The sequence below is a fragment of the Macrobrachium nipponense genome, chromosome 8, assembly GCF_015104395.2.
Source record: "Macrobrachium nipponense isolate FS-2020 chromosome 8, ASM1510439v2, whole genome shotgun sequence".
NCBI classification, from domain to species: domain Eukaryota; kingdom Metazoa; phylum Arthropoda; class Malacostraca; order Decapoda; family Palaemonidae; genus Macrobrachium; species Macrobrachium nipponense.
Window position 1 is genome coordinate 71,298,359 of NC_087203.1, and position 20,000 is coordinate 71,318,358.

The 20,000-nt window shown below is 32.9% G+C and overlaps 1 pseudogene; it reads left to right on the forward strand.

The window, feature by feature from the left end:
• Positions 1-168: 168 nt before the first annotated feature.
• Positions 169-20,000, forward strand: part of LOC135223130 (KRAB-A domain-containing protein 2-like) — a 28,894-nt pseudogene continuing 9,062 nt past the window's right edge.

A 20,000-nucleotide genomic window follows, 5' to 3' on the forward strand; every position in this document is an offset into this window, starting at 1 on the left:
GTTACGGACCATCGTTGAAGGAAAAGAGAAGAACACAAGACTGTTCTCGCTTGAAAAAGTGAAAGATATTATATCAAGGTTATCAAAGGATCTAGAAAGTGATGCTATCACCACTATTGATTATAACTATCGTTCAAGATATGAGATTCTTAAGGTTGGTGAAACGGAATGTTTGATAAAGAAAAGAAGAAAAGAACAGATGGGGAAGAACATTATAAATACGTAGCAGCGTTTGAGGAAGTGTATGGTGCAATAGAAAAGGCACATAAAGATGTTGGTCATGGTGGCGAGAAGAAAACTTTATTTGAAGTTAAAAAGAAATGGTCTAACATAACTATGGAATATTGTAACCTGTTTATTAACTTGTCGTGAAACCAATTAGAAGCCACTCATTTTTATGGAGGTACCAAATTGATCTAATAAATTTTCAGTCACTTCCTGACGGGGATTATAAATACATCCTAACTTACGTTAATCATTTTACCAAATTTTGTGTGTTAAGCCGCCTTAAATCTAAAAGAGCAGAAGAGGTAGCTCAGACACTTCTACCTGTGTTTTTAACATTCGGTGCTCCCGCAGTACTGCAAAGTGACAATCCGAATTATCAACATTTTGGCCACAATTGCAGCTAGTGACAGTTTGGCCAAGGCATCCCCAAAGCCAAGGAGCAGTGGAGCGACTCAATGGTGTAATCCAGGATAAATTGAAGATATGGATGCGAGAGAATAATTCCAAGAAATGGAGTATTGGCTTAAAATTTGTTCAGTGGCAAGTAAATATCTCGAAACATGAGACAACGAAACATACACCATTTAAGGCCACCTTTGGAGAAGACCCGTCAGTTGGTCTTCAACAAATCTTCCTGAATCAGTTTTGGATGGCATATGCTACGAAGAAAATCTTGACAAGGTAAATATTAAATAATCTATTAAAAAAGATAAACTGATAATGCACTTTGAAAATAAATTTTTCATACACTATTCTAATGGAGTGCACTTAATCTTCTTCCTTCTCATTTCTCCAAAAATCATAAGTTGAAAGACCTAATTTACTGTGTTAACAAGTCTTTACATATTTTGTAATTTTCTATTTCCTAAAGCTTCAGGTTTTAGAAAGCATAGAAATACTAAAATTCTTTAAGTCATATGCCTAGTTACAATCAGAAAAGTATTATATGAGCTAACGACCTATTATTTTCAGTTCTTCAGCGAGGACGGTAAATATGGCGAAAGGGAAGACGATGAAAGTAGGAAAACAGAACAGCAACTTGAAGATGAAGAGGTTCCAGAGCAACCTGAAAGTGAAAATTGTTTGAAGTGTATTGAAGAAAGGGTTAATGCCATCGAAGCTATACGGGAAAATGTCGACATTAGTCAGGCTCAATCCGCATCAAAGATGATCCTTAGGGGTATGAGGATGCAGGAATCACTGCAGGTAGAAGACAACGCTACTCTAAGAATTCCAGACGTTGATCGGGGTCCTTCAAACCCTAAAAACTTACTAGTAGTTGTGCTGTCCAAGTAAAATGACATGTATCGTTTAGGGTGCAAAGAAGGCACCTTAAATTCTTGCTTTACTAGAGCTGATTTAGATAAAATTGGTGAAAAACTACTTAAAGTGGCTGATGTACCAGACATCCACGTTACTCTCAGAGCTGCGGTAACTCGATCCACTGGTGGCCAAGGTTACCAGAAATGTAACTGCAAATTAGATTGTATTTCTCTAAGATGTAGCTGTAGTAGAAAGAAAATGAAGTGTAACTCTAGGTGCCATCCTAGCAACAGCTGTAAGAATGTTTAGTTTTTATTTTGTTTCTTTATATAAAATAGATATAGATTAGTTAATTTTTATTGTCGGTGAATTATTTGCAAATTATTTGGTGAAGGTTGATAAGTTAGTATTCTAATAATATTGTTATGTTACAAAAATAAATTGTATTATCTGTGTTTTCAGTGTTTATTTGAATTTCCAAATTAATTGCTTATGAAGAAAAAAACGGATATTCTAATTGAATTAAAAAATAGATGATGGCAGTTATAAAATGAGTGTATTACAGTAAACATTCTTAAACTGTTATTAAACTAGAAAGTCATTATGGTCTACATTAGTTTGCTTAGAGCTTAGAATGGACCTTCCAGCTGTCAAAATTGAATACTGGTTGTTTGAAATACTTAAGTTACAATATTTTCAATATTCGGCAACGTTATCAATATTCAGCAAAAACGTGTTGCCTAATATATAAAATGAGCAATATTTTGCCCATTATTGAAAATTTTCAATATTAGGCAGGGCCCTTGCTGATTATCTAAAATAGGCAATTTTTTGCCGATTTTAAATAATCAGCAATTTTCAATAATGAGCGTAACATATGTACATATTATATATATGTATGTATATATATATATATATATATATATATATATATATATATATATAGTATATATATATATATATATATATATATATATATAGTATATATATATATATATATATATATATATATATATTATATATATATATATGTATATGTATATATATATAGATATATATATATATATATATATATATATATATATAAGATATATATATATATATATATATATATATATATATATATGTATGTATGTATGTGTGTGTGTTTTTGTATTTGGGTGTGTCCTCATACTGATAAGAGCCCTAAGAATATTACCTGGAATTATTCGCATAAAGCTGTAAAAATCACCAACACTCATTCAGTCTTCATTAATCCAGTTGGTCTCGCTGTCCCAAAGCTATTACATTTTCATAAAAAAGTAAGCGTTGTTTCTAGAGTCTTCATAAATACATAAAGCTCGCGTATTTCTGTTGATTCTTGTGTGTCGTTGGAGAGCGCTCATAATGAAACGGAGAAAGCAGCCTCTAGAAACCATCTAGTTGATCTAGGGCGGAAATGATAATATTAAGAGAAGAAGAACCTACTATTGCCAACACTACTAACCATATTGAAAATGTTAATATTTCTATCAACAGACTCACGCATAATTAACAACGTCATACGAACAAGTTCCGTGAAATCTGACTGATACTAAAAACGTGAGAGAGAAAAAGAGAAACCAACTGATAAAAGAGAATTAGTGGATAAAAATAAAGTGTAAAATACCATATAGAACCTACGTACCATGAACTTCAGGCTTACTTTCGTCTGTAAATAATCCTTCACGAGAATGCGTCATTTATGAGAGAATAGTTGATTCTTGGAATACTTTTGTTATGAGGCTTTTTTCTAATTGCTAATCTACGGTTTTTACTTCACTTATGCATGGACATTTTAAGATGCAGATGCTCGATAATTCAAAGCTAATTCTTAGTGAGTGTTTCGTATCTGATCTTTGTAATTTCCAATATATATATATATATATATATATATATATATATATATATATATATATATATATATATATATATATATATATATATATATATATATATATATATATATATATATATATATATATATATAGTATAAGTATAAAGGTTTCCGGCCATAATAGAACTAATATAATAAAACTCGAGCGTATTCGAACGGACTCTTCAGTGAACTCATTTTGGATGTTTACAACAAGCGTTAATTAAATCCATTTTTCATAATAAACCAATACCAGGACATTCAGGAATAGGTTCCTGCACAGTTCATTTAAGGTCAAGATGAAGACTCGAGATTTTAAATAAAAATTCTATGAAATTTTACCAGTAGATAGGTTGTTAAATACAATGATATAACTGGTTGTATATCCGCATGTATGTATGTATGTATGTATGGTATGTATGTATGTATGTATGTATGTATGTATGTATGTATGTATGTATGTATGTATATATATATATATATATATATATATATATATATATATATATATATATACAATATAATTTTTAGAGGATCAGAAAAAAACCCTAAATGAAATCGTCTCTTCTTTTAAACCAATGAAATACGAAGCACGACTCTATAGGAAGCAATATGTATCACATGAGTGGAAGAAATAATAAACTGAAAAATTCTTAGTGAAATGTAACGGAAATCACCAGGTTATTTGACCGAATGCTTACAGCATATTCAGAAGGTGACACCCTCGAAACCAAGCATTAAATTCTTGTCTTCTCACATGGAATTCAATTAGGAATTTATTTAATTTTCACATTTTATGCTTACCATATGGCAAATATGCAGATCATGAAAATATCAATATTTTCTCACTGATAGCAAAAATTTAAATTAATTACAATAATGAAAAAAATAAATAAATAAAAGCAAAGCATTTATGTATCTATTGAACAAGGCGGCTAATATTTGTAAATAACAGAAATGATCGGGAAGCCAGTTTTACCCCGTAATATGATTAGGAGGAAAATATAATCAACATGGGAAACATGAAGGGCTTCCATAAACAAATATACCAGTCAAGCATCATATAAATATTATCAAAACAAAAGTGAATATATTGTAAAATAGTTACCAACTAAATATTTCTAAGGAATGAAATCCACCTCAAGTAAATAAGGTGTTATGTAAAATAAAGAAAAAATATATAAAGAACAAAAACCCTAAAAAGATATACTATAATACGTTATCCCGAGAGAAAGGCTGCTAACCCGAAAGAATATTTTAGGATGCCTTTCCAAGTTTTGCAGTGATACAGTGGTCCTCACTGAAATACACTGCGAATGCAAGAATATTTAATTCCCAGACGGAATAAACAATCGAGTGAAAAGTTTCTTTTTTGTGAAAACAAGGATATTCTCTTTGACTTTATAAGAGATTTGTTTTGCAGAGTTTCAGATTTGAAAACTTTGTTACACTTATCGTTTTGCGAGAAGTTTGTACCATATGGACTTTTTTAATGACTATTTTGTGCTAAAATCTTATTTACAGACTAAGGACATCCGCTGCGTCGATGAACATGGCAAATATGATAAACATCTTCGAATCCACAAAATGCGTTAACTTAGGCTGAATATTAAGAAATGAAAACATGTCCAAGAACCATCAAGAATATAAGGAAAGACGTTACAGTATGTGAAAATAAGATAAAGATACAAATTATTAAAATCTCTAAAAAACATACATACATACATCACACATGAATATATACATACTTATGTAAAATTTTCGATATCTTCCTGAGCATGACGTGGCCATTTACCTTTAAAATCCATCGCTGCTTCTCAGATGGATCACAAGGAGGAACTGCGTCTTAAGAAGAAGAAAAGAAGAAGAAGAAGAAAAAAGTAAAACCTGCGCCGTTGTTTCTTCGGTACAAACGACCAACTCCTTAGTGACTCAAACATTTACGACGAACTAACAAAAAAGCCCCTCCAATACGTCCCCACAGAATTTTGTTGGAAAATATGATTAACTGGCCAAGACAAAAAGAGCATTAAACTATCTGAGAAATTTAGAATCATTAACCCAAAACTACCTTACTTTTATGGCCTTCCCAACCAAAACTCATTAAGACAATATTCCATTTGGACCCATTATCTCATGTGCCGGAACTTTAGTTAAAAAATTTCTAAACGGTTAGCTGGCCTCCTTTGCCCTTTCTTAAGCACTTTTTCTCCCAGTCACATTAAACATTCGGAAGATTTTTGTCATAAATTCAGAGAAGCACATATACCACTTCACAACATAAAACTGTTAACCTTTGATGTACTCCTATTCATAATAGTACCAGTACACGACGTTCTAAAGTTTTTGAGGGAAAAATTAGCCCCCTTTCAATATCATTTCCCACTGGCCCTTGACAAAATAGTAAAGTTAGTTGAATTATGTGTATCTAATATTTTGAAAGTATAGTAATAAATGCAATAAACCCCAAAATCATACTGTGGATGAGATATATACTAGAAGATATTCTAACATTTTGGGAAAATAGGTGGGGCAATTTCAACGAATTCCTTTCAAAATTGAACGCATTAGTTCCCAGCATCAAATTTAAAGTTGAATGGGAAACAGACAACAAAATTACTTTTCTTGATATTCTAATAATTAGAAACACGGCAGAATACAAAATTATCATATACAGAAAACCAACATTCTCACTTTCACACATTCACTTCTTTAGTTATCATGACATTTCTATCAAGATAGGCATAGCCAGCAACCTATTCTTAAGAACCTTACGAATTAGTTTCCCAGATTTCCTGGAAAAGGAATTTGAAATAATTCATAAGCAGCTTTCGTCTTTAAGGTATCCTGGCCATATAACTGAGAAAATGATTCATAAAGCAAGCATAATTTTCTACCAACCCCCTCAAGACAAGACCAGAGAGACACCTGGACAACGTCCAACACAAGACAATCCCCAAATACACCGGAGTATACGAAATCCCAGGCCTGGACTGTGACCAATCTTACATCGGTTTTACAGGAAAATCACTTCCCCAGAGATTAATGCAACGTAAACGGTCAGTTAGGTATGGTCAACAGAGCTCAGCTATTTCTAACTATATAAATAACCATAGCCACAGAATAAACTGGAATTTGTCACATATAATTTATAGCAGTAAATGTCGGTACAAAAGCCAGATGACAGAGTCAGCCTTGATTAAACACAGACAGGTAATGAACATCTCAAAGGGCACCTGGGTTTCAGATATCATAGATAAAATCTTCCTTCAACCAACGCTTCAGAAGATTAAAGAGGGATTATCAGCGAGGGTGACTTAGTAAAACGTGCTACCTGTGGATGGATCTCTTGGTAAAAATACTGCCTTTTCTGCAACTTTTCCCATTCATTACCTACCTGAAGAGAGAGACAGCAGTTTCTGAAATATAGTGCTTACTTTCTATATTTTGGCGTTATTATGGCCTCCTTTTATATTTTATATATATATATATATATATATATATATATATATATATATATATATATATATATATATATACATATATATATATATATATATATATATATAGTATATGTATAGTATATATATATATGTATATATATATATATAGTGTGTGTGTGTGTGTGTGTATGTAATGTTATATATAATATATATATATTATATATATTATAGATAGTTAGAGATATATATATATATATCTATATATATATATATAATATAGATATTAAGGGCATATCTGTGGTTGTTATTTGATTTTTGTAACATCACAATTACAAAATCATGAGATATATAATTTTATCATATACAACTATGTGAAAAATGTATTCTTATTTCAGAAAACTTTATATCTGACATCGCCGCGTGATGCTATCTGCAAATATATCGAAAGAATTTGATGACACTAGAATGACATACTAGCGTAATTGTAAAATTTCATCGGCGAATTTGCCTAACTTGATACTCTTGCCGTCATCGACAGAAATGAGAATCTCAGCGGGAGAGAGATTAGAAAAAAAATATAGAAAAAGGAGTTTTAAATAAAAGCATGTGAAGTACAAACTGGGCGATCTGATTACAAACGAATAAATAAATAACTAAATAAATAAAACAAAAGCTTATTTGAATGGTAATGAACGTGTACCATTTTTAGGTAGACAACGAAGAAATAGCTAAAACGAACAAATATACACTCACGCATATATATATATATATATATATATATATATATATATATATATATATATATATATATGGTAAAGACAGCTTAAAACATTCGGCCTTTCTTATATAAAAGGCCTACATCTATATGGAAGTACAGAATAAATGCGACATCAAGGTATAATTTTCTTATAAATAATGCATAAAGGGATACATCCATGATAGGAGAAACGCATGAATGGAAATATCTCAATATAGCGTACAAATGTCACCTCCAAGGTAATACTGAGCCATGGAAACTTCATCTCCACAACCTCCTGACTCCTTTCTCTATTACTTTATAGTTCTTTTACGACTCTGTTGTTTCTTCATCTTAACGTTTCATTCGCCTACTATGCATTTCCGGGACCGCGAGTCATCGTTTTCTCAAATATCTTTCAAACTCATTATTTGATCGAAACGGCACACTAACACAGTGAACAAAACACCTCCCCCTAATTTTTGGTAATATAGTGCATTGTCAATTGGTGTTAATTAAGGCGTTTACTCTTGACTTTTAAAGGCGAAGTCGTATGAGTCAGCAGGAGTCATTTACGGATTCGAACGCCCGCTATCCCCATCCCTTTCCTCTTCCTCCCTCCCTCCCTTTCTCTTACTTTCTTTGTCGCCGTGTTTCTCATTTCTCCCCAATAATACCGTTTTCCCTGATATTTTTCAATATCAGCAGATAATTGGAGAGTTCATAATGAAAAGGATAACGAGGTTTGACGTAATGACCATAAGAATGGTTAAATTTTCCTAATGTATTTGTTTATAGTATCCTTGGCACGTCAGCTAATACCGTTATAATAAGGGATTGTCTCTCGGCTGGAGCACTCGCACAATAAGTATTCACTGGGTCATTGATGGAGACGGATTTTTCATTGCTGTCATGGCCGCCATGTTACTTTGTCCACGTCGATACAGAAATGCATTTGCAATACGACTCCTAACCATACACAAAATAGAGAAAGCTGACAATAGAATAAGAATCAATCACAATATATATATATACGTATATATAATATATATATATATATATATATATATATATATATATATGTGTGTGTGTGTGTGTGTGTGTGTGCGTGTGTGTGTGTGTATACTTCATATTAAACAAAATATCACTTGGGAAAGTGTTTAGATGAAACAACATATTCATTTATATTTTCATATGCTCATATGCTCATTCCAAATCCTTCAAGTTCACACGGGACAAGTATATATTCAGATTATATTAGTGATGATGTATAGTTCCTTTGATAAGCATATATCATGAGCATTTTTGGTCTGTTGTCGTCAAAGAATGAAAAAGGAGCGACTCCTCAATTATGAAAGTTTGCAGATTCTGCAAAATAGAGATACAACCTGTGAAAGCCATAAGAAAATGAATTTCTTAACTGATTATGAATGAAGGCAAAAACTGGATACTTTCTTAATAACAAAAACCCTGTATGTTAAATGCCTGAAAATAGGATAATAGGTAAGACTTAGGCAGTCTTCATAAACGACTGTCCCAATTGTAAGAAATACAAGTAAAATCATTTTTGGAACGTCTCAAAAACAGGAATGTTTATGAATATAGTGCGTCACTTTACATTAATGATAAGTAATATAATTCAATGCATGAAACTCAACTCATTCACTAAATTCGGTAAGGTACAAGAATTGCATCCTTATTACTGGCGTATGATTAGTAAAAACGAAATTGCAGTGCGATATGAATAGAGAAACACATAAATACAATGATATTATGATAATGGTAGTAGTTTCCCCCAAGTCATACCAATTTCCTTTGTTTTTCTCTTACAACAATTCACCTGCTGACGCAATAAGTAGACAAAGATCCGCCTACTTGGCTTCGGGATTTGGGGAAGTGAGCAGACCTTGTCTCTCATGGCCTTGCTAAACAGAGTGACGGCCATACGCTCTTTAGCCTTCTCTCGTTTATATATATATATATATATATATATATATATATATATATATATATATATATATATATATATATATAACATATAATTCAAGAAAATACAATAGCAATAATTAAATGAACAAAGAATTTACTAAAACCAGCATATTCATAGCATCCGATATTACTTAATAAGATAAAATAGGCAGGAAAGTGGAGGGTCCTAGACGGGAAGACCAGGAAGGTGGGTTGAGGGAGGGATGAGGTGAGGAAGGGTGAGGGAAGGAGGGAGGAAGGGAGGAACGGGATGGGGATAAAGGACGTTCGAAAACATAAGTTGGCGAAGCTTGACAACACGATGTAAGTCAAGAGTAAACTCCTTAACTAACACCAATTGACAATGTACTATATTACCAAAAATTAGGGCGAGGTGTCTTGTACACTGTGTTAAAGTACCATTTCTATCAAATAATTAGTATGAAAGATATTTGAGAAAAACGATGAATCACCGTCCCTGAAATGCATAGTGGTGAAATATAAAACGAGATAAAGAGATGTAAAACAAAACATAGAGAGAGAGAGAGAGAGAAGAGAGAGAGAGAGAGAGAGAGAGAGAGAGAGAGAGAGATAATCCACGCAATAGGAAATGAGGGCAATAAAAAACTAGTGTTGAGTAAGTCAAGCCAAGAGACATTTTGTAGATACTAAAATTATGAGAATATCGCTATCTATGATTACGGAAAGCTTCAGGCGAAAAGGGTTGAAAGAGTTAGTGATAATAAAAGAGGGGGTCAGATGATTTATACGGGAGAAATATATAGGCCATTTTGACGATTACTTGAGAGCATATTTATTATTCATGAAATCATTGCATACACACACACACACACACACACACACACACACACATATATATATATTATATATATATATATATATATATATATATATATATATATATATATATATATATCAGCCGTTGCTAGTCCATTGCAGGACAAAGGCCTCAGACATGTCCTTCCACTCCTATCTGTTTATGGTCTTTTTATGCCATTATATACCCGGAAATTTTCTTAGCTCGTCAGTTCATTGCCTTCTCTTCCTTCCCCTGCTTCGTTTGCAATCTCTAGGGACCCATTCATTTAATCTCTTCGTCCATCTATTATCTGACATTCTCATTATAAACCAAGCCCATTTCTTTTTCTTACTTGTTATTAGGATATCCTCTACTTTAGTTGTCTGTCGTATCCATGTTACTCTTTTTCTGCCTCTTTAGTGTTATTCCCATCATTATTCTTTCCATAGCTCTCTGAATTGTAACTAGCTTATTATCTAAGGCTTTAGGAAGCAGATCCCCGTTAAGTTTCCACAACCAATACAGTTATCAAAAACTCATATCTTCCAGAGAGTCTTTCTAACCAATGGAGAGTCCGGGAGAGGAAGTATTCCGAAACTTCCACCACCGCCACTCCCTTCCTTTTCAGAAATGTCTCGGATTCCCTCATTAAAAACTTGTGGGAGACGAAACCTCACGGCAAAGACGAAACATCATTTGATAAGTTATCGTTCTGTTAACTTAAGCATAGGCTACAGTGAAAACTGAACAACAAAACCAGCCGAGTGAGTAGTTCTGTTAACTTTCCACTCTATTGTTGGAGGTGTACGTGGACTACTTTTCATCAAAGTTTCATCCCACCAAGATATTATTTAATTAGTTTGCAGATTTGCCACATGACTCCTTCTTCAAATGCTCTCTCTCTCTCTCTCTCTCTCTCTCTCTCTCTCTCTCTCTCTCTCTCTCTCAAACTCCATCTATTTCTTTTTAATTAGCAAATGAGATAGATTTTCATCACCCAGAAAATTTCGATTGTTGTTTGCTCATTGTTGTTGTTTGTGATGATAGCACTGACGATGTTTGTCTGATGCATCAGATTCCTTCAGGAAATCTGCATCTTAATGCTGCAGAGAAATATCTTTTAAATTCTTAGGACTGATCAAATTCTGTGGTCTTTGTTATTGAGCTTTATGATATTTTCACCGTGATAATCATCAGCGTAATCATTACCATGTCAAACTCAGTAATGGATCGCAAATATCTCGCATCGAAATAGTGAAAGCGATGATAAATTCTACCTCCAGTTGATTTCAAGAATACCTTGCACTTAGTTTCCATAAAACGCTTATTTGAAGGGGAATCAATGTATACCATTTTGAGGCGAATGAATAGCTAAGACGAATTATTACAATACTCGCACCACATTATATAAATATATATATACATATATATATATATATATATATATATATATATATATATATATATATATATATATATATATATATATATATATATATACATATATATATATATATATATATATATATATATATATATATATATATATATATATATATATAGATATATAAAGTATGTGACGTCAAGATGCAATCCTCTTATAAATAATGAAAGAACGTACAAAGATATACACCCATCCGCCGAATATGACTTCACCCTGATGTCGTATTCGACTAATGAAATATAAAATACGAAAAGATGTAAGAGAACGTATAACCTTCTCTACTACATTCAGAGAGAGAGAGAGAGAGAGAGAGAGAGAGAGAGAGAGAGAGAGAGGAGAGGAGAAGATACAAGTAATAGGCAGTGAGAAGTACGAAGCTTCTGGTAGAATGCTGAGTGATCAAAGGGCTGCCTTTACTAGAAATGAAGTTACTATATCATAAACAATTAAAAATATTCTATAGAAAAGAAATAATGACTATATAGCCGTCTATAAATGAGGAATATTCAAGAGAAAGGAGTGAAAAGGCTAAGAGATAATAAGCGAGGAAAGCAAAGGATTTCCAATTAAAAAATACCTATGTAACAATATTCCAATGCTAGAAGGCATTTTTAATTGCTCTGGAAATCACTGCACACATACCCATATATATATATATATATATATATATATAATATATATATATATATATATATATATATATATATATATATATATATATAGATAGATATTAATTAAATGGAGGTAATATTTTCCTCACTGGGGTGGTGTTATTATTAAGATGGTGATTTATACATATATGGAGATGGCATTAATCTTTGGGGGTGACCTTTTTTGTGGTTATGATTTTTTTTTTAGTTGAATTCCTGGAGTTTTTACGAGCCAAGAGAAGAGTTCTGTGGTTCTTTTTGGTTTCATGACTAATTGGAGGTGAGTGGCATGACTGCATTGTGGTCCCTATGGAGATGTTGCATTTTTATATTCACCAGTGATTTATTTTTTGTGGCATATAATTGCTGAATTGTGAGTTTACAGTAGTTCTTTTTATCCCGAATAGGTGATAATTTTTTTACATAATTGAGTAATATCATGTGAGAGTTATGTCTCTGAGGCAATTTTTGAGTACCTTAGTCATATCCTGGAGATAATTTTATGAAATGTGCTTGCGTAGTGTCAGTATAGAACCTTTTTTTGAGAATAATGGGTTTCTGAAGTTGGAAGTCTGACTAGACATTCCTATGCTGCAGTTCGAGCACCTGACGTGTTCGCGGGAAGATTTTTGCTGAAAATACTGAGATGAGTCCGGTGTGATGACTCTTTTCCTCTAGTGGTGATTGCTCAGAGTTTTTGTTTGCAATATCTACTGAATATTGCCATCCAAAAATAGCAATTTCATGAAAATGCACATGTAAGGGGTTACTTTCAGGCCGTGTCCGGTCGAAGAAAAAGTTGTGATGGCAAAATTCCGTAACTATACATATTGAATTTGTTGGGGGAAAACGCGGGGTTATGTATATCATGCATATGTTATGTGCTTTGTGATGGGGAAGTTCACTTCTTGTTATCTTTTTTTATTTTCCTTTTTTTCCTTTTTCTATGAGAGATGTAATCGGGAATTGAGCTTTAAATAGCATTTCTTTTTGGAAAATAGATGTAACTTGTTAGGATTTGTGAATTACATAAATGGGCGTTTGGCATTAAGTCTCATTGAAATTAATTATGTGAGAATGAGGGGTTCTTGCTGTCAGACATTGGAGAGTTTTTACTGATTTGGTGGGTTGTTGAAATATCAGAGCTTGAGAGAACATTTCTCAGTGATATTTTCGGGTCTGGGGTTGTTACATGATTTTTTTTTCTTGGGGCTCATTACTTTTTTTCTTTTTTTTTATTTGTGAGAATTTGTGAGTTTGAAACGTGATGACAGAAGTCTGTGGAGTTACTGTGAGTTCTGGAGTGTGTGTGCTGATGTGTGATTTTTTTTTTTTTTTTTTTTTTTTTTTTTTTTTTTTTTTTTTTTTTTTTTATTGTTGGAGAAGTGAGTTACAGAACTTAGTGTTTTCTTTGTGGGGTTGTGATAATGACTTATGATTTAGTGGTTATATGGAGTTCCTTCACGAGTTGAAGTTAGAAATTAGTTCAATGGTCATATTAATGGAGTTAATTGGGAGACATTCAGTTAGTTTTTTGGGGGATTTTTGAGGTCATTGTTTGACAGAAGTATGTCTGGGGTTAATTCTTTTTTGATTACCGATGACATACTTAAACACACCATAATCGTCGTTCCCCGACACTAGCAAGACGCCCATCAGCCGTTGCAGAGATGTTGCTGTCGTTTGCCTACATACGAGAAGTTTCTACAAGTTTACAGAGTTCTACAGCGCTTTTGGGTCTACAGAAACCGTTGGATGTTTTCCACTGGGAGACGTTTCACCTTCATACAGTGTGTTTCTACGAGTCTGTGCAGGCAGTTGCAGACAAAGAGGGAGATTCAAGTATCCAAGATGGGAAAAAAAGTTTCTACACCCAATTGTTTTTGGAGATGAAGCGTGTTAGAAATTACTTTACGCTGCCAGAGACGTACAGTTATTATCATATAATTTTGTGTTTTAAAAATGAGCCGTCCTGATCTCTGTGTGGTGGTGGTTTTTTTTTTTATTTTTTTTTTTTTTTTTTTATATAATGAGCTGTTTTATGTGGCCTGTGGCTAGGCAGGGGCTAGCAAGGATGGTGGCCGAGCTAATCTGTAAAAAGGAGGAATGTACAGATTCATCATTTTTACCTTCCCTGGAGACTGAGAGTTCGGGCAACAGCTTAAGAATGCTGATCGACTCTTTTTTGGGTGGTGCGATGTTAAAGTTCCTTACCTAAGCATATCAGTGCCATGAGAGCTTGTTCAAGGTGACTTTGAAAACTGGCTGCAACCAGTTACCAAAGGGTGTGAATTCATGTGTACGTGTACGAGCTATATCCATTCATAACGGCAGGTATTAGGCAGAACAATGGAGACGGCTGCCTTGGGGAGAAAGACCCTGGATAGCTCTGCAATGTTTCTTTATTAAGTGCTTGGAGATTCTAGCTGAGATGGGCGGATCTAGTGGAGGGGACTAAGTGTCCTAGTGAGGGGGGCTGTGTCCTGTGTGGAGAGGAGATAATTGGTGATTGACTAATTACTGATTAAGACTATTATTTACTGGGGGTTATCTAAGTTACTTGAACTGTGAGTTATCATTCCATTAATTATCCTGTAAGAATCTGAGTTATTCAGTTAGTACTTTACTTTAAATAAATGTCTATTTTTGTAGTTCCGACTCGGATTTGATGACCTTAGATGATGAAGGGGAAGATGGATGGAGAGAGAGAGAGAGAGAGAGAGAGATAGAAGCTATTACCGGTGTCTGTGTGAGAGAGAGAGAGAGAGAGAGAGAGAGAGAGAGAGAGAGAGAGAGACAAGGTATTACCAGTAAGCCTTCCGCTCTTGGCTTAACGCTTACCAATTTTGAAACGAGACTCTGGTGGTCTCGTAAGATATATATATATATATATATATATATATATATATATATATATATATATATATATATATATATATATATATATATATATATATATATATATATATATATATATATATATATATATATATATATATATATATATATATATATATATATATAGGTGTGTGTAGGTGTGTACACAATGATTTCCAGAGCAACTGAATATACATTCTAGTATGGGATTATTATTGCATAGATATCTATTAATTGGAGATTCTTTGCTTTCCTCGCTTGTTACTTCTTAGCCTTTTCACTCCTTTCTCTTGAATATTCCTCATTTATAGATGGCTATATAGTCATTACTTCTTTTCTGTTGTATATTTCTTATTGTTTATGATATAGTACGTTCAAGTTTATTATTTGGCTAAATTACACAAATCTAGAAGAATAATATATGATCATATAGTAATAATGGTTACAGAAATACAGCAGTGCCTTCTATCATTATCAATATTTACATTATTATATTGTATTTGTAATGGAGATAAATACACACACACGATAGAATATATATATATATATATATATATATATATATATATATATATTATATATATTTGTAGTATATATAATATAAAACATAATATATATTACTAACAGGACCTCATTGAAACTGGATAGTATCAAGCGGATAAATGTATTAAAAAAAAGTTACAAGGTTTTCTGAATAACAGTCCTCATTGTCGGGATACTTGACATTGAGGACTGTTAGTCCAGGAAAGCTTGTAACTTTGAATAAGTATTTCCGCTTGATACCACCCAGTTTCAATGAGGTCCTGTTAGTAATATATAATATATGTTTATGTATATATATATATATATATATATATATATATATATATATATATATATATGTGTGTGTGTGTGTGTGTGTGTATCTATGTATGTATGTATGTATGTATTACTGACGTATTTTAACTCTCATTACAATTACAATATAACATTGTAAATATTAATAATGATAGAAGGCATTGCAATATTTCTGTAACCATTGTTACTATATCATCATATGTTATTCTTCCCGATTTATGTAATTTAAAAATACAAACTTGTGACCAATATGCTATAGAAAGCCATTCAGGTTTTGCCATGTGATTTCCCATATATGATAAATATGATAAAAGCAGTTTTCAGCGTTTATTTTGAAAGGTAAGTTTGATAAAAAAAAAAAAAAAATGTACCCAGAACTCCACATTTAGGGAGAAACGTGTCATAAACTCAGTTCCGGACTTTATTGAGAATTAGGACAAGCATACAATCCTGATCTGCACATTAATTTAGAAACGGGATTAAAATGCAATACCGTATTTCACACAGATGGAAATTCATGGCTAAAACGCAACCCTGATCTCTAGGTGAAGGAAATGCACTGGCTCTATAAGTCTTAATGTGATTCAATACCGTTCCCACCAGTCTTAATACGTCAGCAGAATTTTATCTAAGGGTCATGGAACCTTATCTGCCTTCGGTTTCTAGCATTAACGGTCAGAAAACCAATTCTTACCTGACTCGATCTTCCTTAAATTTACCAACCGAGAGGCCAATGTTGAACGCAGTGTTCTTCAATGCGGTCATTCATGACAGGAGGAGTTAGTTAAGGTTATTCAATATTTTTTTTTCTAATGGAACCGCAAGAATAAAGGTGAACCAGTTAACCCAAGTTCAGTAAATTTTAAGCGTCATCGGTCAGTCTGGCTTGTCGGCCAGTCAGAACTTAAGGCAGGGGCTCTAAACCTTTTGATGACTCCAAACCACAATGAGTTGCCCAATATGGTTCCATAGCCCCTTTCCTTAAGTCCACTTAATTCCTATTTGTTGATAATGTTACATAATATAATTAGTTTAATACATACTTTAGGTATGAATAGCTAAGAATACAACATACAAAAAAATCAAAACATGTACACATGCATACATTGACACATTAAAATTAATGATATACAAATATCCAGAGATCAAGTCCTATATCCCCAGCATGTGGTTCTCATAGCCCCAAGGGGTATGGATACCCCTTGTTAAGAACCCCTGACTCAAGGCCATCGGTCGATCCACAGTTTGGTAAGACATCAGCGGATAGCATTTTCAACGGCAGATAGTGCAGAATCATTGGTCGCGAAAAGAACAGTCTCTCCCAAATAAACATAGTACGTAATCTATTTTGATATCACTTCAGATCAATGAAACTAGACTTAAATGAATAGTTTGGTAACAAATGCAATCTCTGCTAAACAACTTATTCTATTCTAAGGAATAAAGAGACGGGGATGCTTGTTCATGATTACTGGGACTAAGTAAAAACTCCGTATAGTGCAGGAATCCTGCACGGTGTAAGTTAAAACAGCATGGTTATTAATAGATGCAGATAATATGATCCATCTCGCATTTCAATACGTACAATTTAGTCTTAACATGAATAAGACAAGTTCTATCTTAAGTTATATACTATATCTTACACTTCGGGACATAATTCTATCAACGAATATGATGCAATACTTGACACGAAATGTAGGTCTGCAGCTGAAGACTAATGTGCGTCGAAATGCATTTAACGCAAATTCGTCACAGGAAGCGATTTCTCTTTGAAATGCTAATATATTCGATTCATATAGGATGTGTTGATGATTTTATTCTTATATTTCCTATTTTTTAAAATATTCCACGCCTATCACTATATATTAGTATTAAACACCCATCTTCATTGTACAATAACAGGTTTTTCGATTATACATCTATTCAGATATGCCTTATCTGAAAGCCCCGACTTTTATACTCTGTAATCATAAAAAAAATTCAAACGAAATAATAAATATGAAATAAGCTTGTATTCGATGCAATGACTGCTAGTTTTAAATAATGCCAAACGCGAAATACGTCATTTCTATGGCCATCTTAAAGTTTCGAATGCTCAATTTCAACACTTATAACGGTGATATTTCCGATTTGCAGACAATTTTCCGAAAACCTATTATTCGAAAGGCAATTGTTCGAATTTTTTTTTTCGAAAACAATAGTTCGAATGTGTAATTGTTCGAATTTACAATTGATCGAAACACAAAATATTCGAATAATCAGTTTTTCGAAATGAATATTGTTCGAATCTATAACATACTTTATCTAACCATATAAGAAAATAGGATTAATGCTAATAAACGATTAATTTCATTTAAATTTATTAAAGTTTTTGTTAACATATCTTTGCACAATTTATCTTCAAAATAATCTATTACCGGAAGTAATTCAGGTGAAGATAACTCTTCTACTAAATTTTCAAAAGTTTCAATGACTTTCTTCTGGGATAAATGCCAATCCTAATAACATTCGAATTTTAACTGAAAACTCTCTTCTTCCTGACCTCAACAAGAAAATCTTAATTCTTGAAAGTCTTCATATACTACTCGACTGGGAATACTTTATCCTTCCTATGATTGGGTGTAGATAGTCCACAATTTTCTTTTGAGCGAACCCTTCTAATTGAGCGCTTAATACTGTTGACAGTTGGCAATTCTTGAGCTCCAGATTCGCTAAGATCCAAAGATCCATTTGCAATTATATAATGAGGGGAGTCACGTGTACCTTTTGCGTCGTCTTTAACTTTTACAATAAATCTCCTCACTTCTACGCCAGTTGGATCACTTGGATGATTATGTTCTTTAGAAACGATAACATCTTTTACTGCTATAGCGCGACATTTACAGTAATTTACAAATTTTATCTTGTATTTGCTTGTCTTTAACAAATAAATGTCCATTCACTACTATCATGGGCTTTCCTTGTTCACTTTTAACGAACTCAGCCATGATAGGGCTTAAGAGCTTCTCTAGTAAATAGGAAACCGTCCAAAATAACAATGGGAACTTTAAGGTTTTAAGGATTTGTTAACAGTTTATTTTTATGTTTATTATTTTTTTATTTAAGGTAAATAGAATACAAACAATGCGATGGAGTTGTTTTAAGGTAATTAAAATACAAACAATGCGAATGAGTTGTTTCTCGAATAACTACACTTTGAGTGTGAGAGAGAGAGAGAGAGAGAGAGAGAGAGAGAGAGAGATCATTAAGAAATAAAGAAGTGCCAACATACAAAACTGCCGTCGGTTTTTTTTTCAACAAGTCGACGTTACCCATGGATTCGAACAATATTCATTTCGAAAAACTGCTTATTCGAATATTTTGTATTTCGATCAATTGTAAATTCGAATAATTATACATTCGAACTATTGTTTTCGAATATTTGGTTTTAGAAAAAAACTTTTCGAACAATCACCTTTCGAATACTGGGTTTTCGAAAAAATTGTCGGCACACGGATATGTCCTAAATATGTATTCATAATGTAACGTCCATACTTGAAAATTATAATATCTAACGAGTGAGAAAGACTCTTAATGTAAAAAAAACGCAAAAAATATTTGAAAATCAACAGAGCAAGAGCCGAGAGCATATCTTACAACAGGAAAAAGACATGGCACTGTGCCAAGCTACTGCATACTATGAAAGTTCAAATTATCACTGTCTTCCATATGACACCACATAAAAACAGCGGACATGGAACCCGGGCCAATGAGGGCCTGGCAATAGTTTTGGGATTACACAAAAAACAGTGGAATTTCAGACGAAAAGAACACTGTCCTTTATCTATCATCCATTGTTAT